Here is a 7,460-nt window from a genome sequence, read left to right as displayed (position 1 = left end):
AGTGGGTCTCTGAGTCTGAGGCCAGCCTGGTCTACAGAGCAAGTTCCAGGACTACACAGAGAAACCTTGTTTTGAAAAACCAGCAAAACAAAACAAAACTTGGGTATTGTAGTGGTTTGAATAAGAATGGACCTCATAGGCTCTTATAACTGAATGGTTAGTTATCAGGGAATGGCACTACTTGAGAAGGATTAGGAGGTGTGGCCTTGTTGGAGGAAGTGTGCTGTGGGATGGTCTGTATGTCAAATGTGTTGCTGATTGGTCAATAAATAAATCACTGATTGGCCAGTGACCAGGCAGGAAGTATAGGTGGGACTAACAGAGAGGAGAATTGAGAGAACAGGAAGCTGGGTGGGGGAGACACTGCCAGCCGCCACCATGACAAGCCGCATGTGAAGATGCCGGTAAGCCACGAGCCATGTGGCAAGGTATAAATTAATAGAAATGGATTAATTTAAGCTGTAAGAACAGTTAACAAGAAGCCTGCCACGGCCATACAGTTTGTAACCAATATAATTCTCTGTGTTTACTTGGTCAGGTCTGAGTGGCTGTGGGACTGGCGGGTGAGAGAGATTTGCCCTGACCGTGGGCCAGGCAAGAAAACTCTAGCTACAGAAGTGTGTCACTGGAGGTGGGCTTTGGGGCTTAAGCCAGGCCTAGTGTCTCTCACTTCCTGCTGCCTTCAGATCCAGATGTAGACAGCTCAGCTCCTTCTTCATCACCATGTCTGCCTGCATGCCGCCGTGCTCCCTGCCATGATAATAATGGACGAAACCTCTGAAACTGGAAGCCAGCCCCAAATAAATGCTTTCCTTTGTCAGAGCTGCAGCAGACATGGTGTCTTTTCCCAGCAATAGAACAGTGACTAAGACAGGTGTTTTTCTTCCACAAATTTACTACATAGTGCCACCACATAAAAAAGCACCTAATCAATAATAAATTAGCAGACCTGGTGCCATCTATTCAAGGTCCATGGAGCACAGACCGGGGAGATCCGGAGCAGTCAGCCCCATCATCTCCCCACCAGGCAGCACCATCTTATGATGTTGGATGTCCTCCAAGTACTCAGTGCCTTCCTCAGAACTTTATAGGCCTGCCTTTGGAGAGCGTGCCCATTCCATATGCAAAGGGGGATTGCACATGCACACAGCAGCTACTGTGCATGCAAAGTGTGTAGATGGCCGACAAAAGTGAAGTCAGGGGTATGATGAGAGACAAATGATTACCTCTGGGGTTTCCTAAAAGCCACAATAGGGGTGCTGAGGACAAAAGGTACCTCTTAGAACTGGTAACACAAACTTCAACTTCAGAAACTATGGGCTAATAAAAGTGTAGGAAAACCAGCTTTTAGAGTCTGACTTTTTTTTTTAATTGTTCCCTTTGAAAATAAACATCTGCAAGTTCACAGAATTTTAAGCAATTCAATCTTTTCTTCAAGGCGCTTAGCACATATGAACCACAGTATCCTTAGCACGTGGTAAGAGAATTACAGAACGGACCTTCTTATATTAACAGACAGATGTTTCTTGTTAGGAAGGGAAAGTAGGAAGAATTTGATAGGAGATGAGTAGTATACAATACATTTTTAAATAATTAATATGCTCATGGAACTTATAAATGCATAATGGATTTTTTAAGTAGGTATAATACCCTTTCTAAAACTAAGATGATTTCAGACTAATTTACTTGAATTAAAATGTTACACTTCAGACCATATTTAGATCTAAGAGCATCTAAGTTTACACAGACTTTCTCCACTCCAACCCCTTCCTTCCTTTTCTTCCTTCCTTCCTTCCTTCCTTCCTTCCTTCCTTCCTTCTTTCTTTCTTTCCTTTTATCTCTCTCTCTTTTTCTCTCTCCCCCTCCCTCCCTCTCATTCTCCCTCCCTTCTTCCTTCCTTCCTTTTTCTTTCTTTCTATCTTGAGCAGAGGGACCAGGAGCCAGGTGGGAGTAGCTTGAAGGATTGTGGGATCTGTGTTTCTTACCAGGCTGCATGTTATAACTACCTGGAAAGCTTTACATTTTTTTTTAACTGCTGGGCTCCACCATGGCTGTTCTTCCTTGAGTGTTCTGAGGTACAGCCCAAGCACTAGACATTTTTAAAAACTACCCCCAGGTGATAACAAAGAGCAGTAGTGCTGAAAACATCTAGGGGAGAAAATTCATTCCCTTTTCCTGATTAGCCATATTTTTAATATATATTAGAAAATCCATAATTGCACACCAAAACTGTGGGTTCAATGATATAAATGCTTAGGACTGAAACACACCAGGAAGTTAGACCTCAGCTAACTTCAAGAAAGATATCGAGTAAATAGTCCTGGAAGGCAATTTAGAAATTAGAAACAAGTAGAGAATGACCCTTCTAGCCAATGACCCTTCTAGTTCCACTTCTAGGGATCAACACATGGTATGCTTTCCACACTGAGTGGAACTCTAACACGAGCATGAGATGCTCCATGTGGTGTTCCATAATGGTAACTCTCCAAAGCGTTGTTAAGCAAAGAAAACAAATTGAGACAATTCCAAGTACCATTTGCATTCTACACAGTATGTTCACTGATTCCTTTTAGAGCTGGGGTGAATTGAGTGTGGCTGGGTGCTGGAGAGTGAAGCCTGAGATGACGCCCTGGAGGGGTGGCCATGGTACTAATGGGATTAGGTTTCTGGGATTGTGGGGAAGATCTAGGTGGTCCAAGGGGCAGAAAAGCCTCAGATACAGAAAACTTTTTAAGAGGGAAGGGTCAAGAGGAAGCTAGGGCCTGGCAGTGCCAGGGTGGCGGATCTGCTGGCAAGTGCAGGAGGAAAGCATCTTGAGTAGGCAGAGGCATCTAGCAGGTAGCTCATGTGCTGCATGTGGTCAAAGATAGCTCTAGATGAGGTGCAATGCAAAACTGTAAACTTGCTTAAGGCAGTATGAGCAGTATGTGTGTGTGTGTGTGTGTTTTCATAACTCCATTGCATGGTTCTTGAACACGAACTTTGTAGATGACACCACCACGTCACCATGTCACAGTGTTATGTCTGTGAGAACCTTATGTTCTCTGAGAATCAGCAAGAGAGAGGACACAGGATGTGAGACTGGGAGGAGAGTGGGGAGGACTTACAAGGACCACTGGGGACCCAGCATTTTTGTTACTGCATTAGCGAAGTGTGACCGTTCTCAGCAGAACATCAAAGTAAAAGAGCACAAGGCATACAACCTTCATGGTGGGTCATTTGTCATTTGGAGGATTCAAAGTTGAAAATTCAAGACCCAGGGGGCACTGGGTTTTGTTGGGGAGTGACTGCAAATTAATGAGTGAAATCCCTTGTGTATAGTTGTATTCCAAATCTAAAAAGAAAACAAAACACCTTGTTGATGTAAAAATGTACATCTATAAATAAAGAGAACACCATCCCACATACTTTAGTGCATAGAAACACCTTATGTTTTTACCATATTTACTTCCTAAAAACATGGCAGGATCTCCCTTCTCTGGGTTACTGTGACATGTTTACAGACACATGTATGGACTGAGCTCCCACACTTGCCACATTTGGTCTCGTTCAATCTTCTCGTCCCTTCTGGTTCCATTCTGCATATTTTGAAGTTATAAAAAGTATGTATATCCAAGTTAATCCATGAGTTCTTGAGTGTTTGAATTTTTCACAGGTCCCCTCCAGGGTGGTGAGGAAGGTAACCAGGTGACAGTTTTGCAAGGACCTGAGCTATTTTCTGGGACACAGGACTTCAGTGATTAGACTGACAGAGCCCCCCAAAAGTGGGGGCGGGGTTGATTACTGTTTTCTCTCCTCCAACAGTGTTCCTAACTCCTTTATTGGGGACAAAGTGCTCAAGCTTATGTGGCTTGTGAGGCTGGCCCAAGGGATCATGTCTGGTCTATGTTCCAGGTTCATGGAGCAAGAACAGGGTAAGAAGAGGCAGAAAGACTTATCTGAGGAGTACAGTACACTTTTGTTATCTCCTTTCTACTCTTTTTGAGGTCTTACCTTAGAGCATGGAGCATTTGCGCTTGTTGATTTCCTAGCATTCCTACCAAGTTTTCCTCACTGCTTCCATCCCTTTGGGGAAGCTGTTGTGGCATCTTTTAGGTTTGGGATTCCTTTATTTTCCCTGAGCCTAGTATCCTAAAACCTCCTGTATCCTAAGTCTAGTTACCTAAGACTGATCTCACATGTCTTTCCCCCTTTCATCCCAAGATAACAAAAACTAAGTCAAGTGCCTATTCTAATTTTCAGGCCAAAGAACTTCTTGGGATATAGCCTTTTACATTCAAGTTAATTCTTAGTGTCCCACTATTTTCTTTCTGAATTGATTAAAGTAGAAAATAACATATTAAACATCTCAGTATTTGGATAGTGTGGTAGTTTGAATAAGATGGCTACCATAGGCTCATAATTTGAATACTTGGTCATCAGAGAGTGGCACTATTTGAAAGGATTAGGAGGTGTGGCCTTATTGGAGGAAGTGTGTCACTGGTGGTGGGCTCTGAGGTTTTCAAAAGCCCAAGCCAGGCCCAGTGTCTCTCTCTTCCTGCTGCCTGCAGATCCAGATGTAGAACTCTCAGCTTCTTCTCCAGCACCATGTGTTAGCATTCAGATCCACTTCTGCCTGAGTGCTGCATGCTTCCCGCCATGATGATAATGGACTAACCTCTGAAATGGTAACCAAGCCCCAAATACTTTTTTTTTAAATAAGAGTTGCCTTGGTCATAGTGTCTCTTCATAGCAATAGAACGCTGATTAAGACAAACAGCAATATTTAGTGATAAAATGCTTCTGTTTTAATCTTAAAAATCACAAATTAAAACTCTGAAGTGCTTTGTTAACTTTGTGTAAATATACATACAAGTGTGTATATATATGTGCAAATATGTACATGCACACGCCCATTCGGTCACCACTGGGTAGCAGTAATACAGTGATTCGTTTACTGTCTTTGGTGTTATCTTGAATCTATGTTTATTTCACAATCAGAAATGAAGGGATATTATTGTAAAATAAATGAAAAAGAACTGATGTAAGAGGAGGCACTAGTGAGTGAGGCAGCTAGCAGCAACCTCCATAGTTCACAGTGGGGGATGGTGAAATACATTAAGGTGTGTTCACAGGACGATTCCTACTGAGGGCCAGCCTACCTGGTTGCTCCACCAGGGGATCACTCCTCTTTCCTTCTCAGGATCCTAGTGCCTGCAGGGATATAACCTTTGACCTCTTCTCTGTTTGGGTGTGGCTTTGCTGCTGTTTCTCCCTTCTTTAGGAACCTCACTCCTATCCTGCAAGGCAGTGTAGCAAATCGACACCCAGCCAGGTCTGGCTGCCACAAGCAGCTTTGCCAAACAGATATTCTGTCTTTCTGACCAAGGTGATTGGGTTAGCTTGGGCTTCCAGGATCTTCCTTGGTTCTTTCGTTCAAGAGTCTCCAGACAAACTACCAGGTTCACATCTGGAATCAGGAACTACAAGGATCATATAAACTGCACAGCCACGTGACCAGCTTCCTTACAGGAATATGTTCTTACTGTTACTCATACTAGGAGAAAGATGCTGGCATCATCACGAGGCAGAAGTCCAACATGAAGTCCTGCAGATTCTTCCTGTGCCCCTGGACTCATCAGCGATGGAGCTTCCTTTAACTTACCTAAGCTAATATTTCTCCTTTTCTCTTTTTTTTTCTTCCACTCTCCATTCCTTCTTATTTCTATGTCATTTTTCTTTTCTTTTGTTTTTTCTTTCTTAAGCTCCTTGTAAGGGCTTCTGTCTTTTGTTACTGAAAAAACTCTGACCCCAAACACTTACCTTTTCTTGGTTTCTGTGGTCCACTGGGGAGAATCACATGGCTTTCATATGCTAAGCAAGTCTGGACTCTGGAGAGTTTCGGTCCTTCCAGGATAGACATTTCTCTCCTCCTTATCAGTAAAGGCATTATATTAGACATATTTAATTTCATATTTTATAGGCACTGAGAACTATATTTCAAAAGCATTTTAAATGACAGACATGGGAAAGCACTTATAATATATGACCTCAATTATTTTCAGCATATAATAGCTAATCATAAAAAAATACCAGAAGAAAATATATCAAAACATCACAGCAGTTATATCTGAATTATAAGATTATGGATGGTTTATGTATTATGGCTTCTAATTTTATAAATGGACATAATTATTTCATGATTAGAAAGTAATAAGAGTTATTAAGGTAAATACATAAATTATGATGCATTTATCTAAAAGATAATTTTGTAGTCATCGAAAATAGTGTTTTAGAAGCATTTTTAGTGACATTGAAAAATGCTCACATTGGAACTATTGGAAAGGTAATCACAACTACATTTAATACTAGCTATGTACACACATCTAGATGTATGGGAACGACTAAAGGAGTTATTTTAGAGTGTTAATAGAAGTCACCTGGGTTGCGATCATGGCTTTTTTTTCCCTTTAATGTGTGTTTTCTAGCATTCAGAATCAGGGTTCTTTTGTAGTTGTACTTGAGTCTCCAGAGAAACAGAACCAACAGGATACACACACATACGGATGAATTAATTGCAGACTTCGTACTATCATCACCGACGCTAAGCAGTCCCATGGTCTACTGTCTCCCAGCTGGTTGCCCAGGAAAGCTGGTGGTGTAGCTTTAGTCCAAGTCCAAAGGCTTGACAACACGGGGTGCCAATGTCCAAAGGTTGCAAGAGATGGATGTTCCAGCTCCCCAAAAGATAATGCATTTGCCCTTCCTCAGCCTTTTTGTCCTATTTGGGCCTTCAGCAGATTGGATGATAGCCACCTGCATTGACCTGTGAACTTTTTTATTCAACCTACGGATCGTAATATGGGTGTCTCCCAGAATCATCCACAGAGACATACCAAAAAATAAAATTCTCCTAGCTATTAGGACACCCCTCAGCTCAAGCAAATTAACATGTAAAGTTAACCATCATGGTAACAAAATGTGACTTTAATGGAGAATAGGTGGCAGCTCCCCTCCCCCCACTCCTGTCTCTTTGCTGTAGAGTGGACACGGTCCCATTTTCTTCTGAGTGGAACCTGAAATCCCCTTGTCTTTACCGAAGGTTCAAGTGGATGGAGAAGGTTGTAGTGGATGGAACCACTCATGCTGGGAAGAAACGGAAGGCTTTTAAACATGCACTAGATCTGTCTCTCTCCAGTGAAATTTTTCCCCTTTTATCTCCCAGTTTAGTCTCTCTTTCTCTCTCTCATGCATGCACACACTCACATGTCTATATATAAATAATTATGGAAGAATTTCTTAGAAAGGGAGGGGCTAAGCCTGGAAATGAGGCAAAGGAGAAGTATTTACATAACATATTTTGAATGTAACCATATGTCTTGCCAGCTGCTACATACACTTTTCTACTTAATCTTTCCCAATTTGCCATGAAATGGGTACAGCCTTTTCCTCTCAAATAGATTGGCAAAATGGAGTCTTGG

Source organism: Peromyscus eremicus, chromosome 6, assembly GCF_949786415.1.
Source record: "Peromyscus eremicus chromosome 6, PerEre_H2_v1, whole genome shotgun sequence".
Taxonomy (NCBI): domain Eukaryota; kingdom Metazoa; phylum Chordata; class Mammalia; order Rodentia; family Cricetidae; genus Peromyscus; species Peromyscus eremicus.
The sequence above is the reverse complement of the archived record's forward strand: the minus strand, read 5'-3'. Positions refer to the sequence as shown.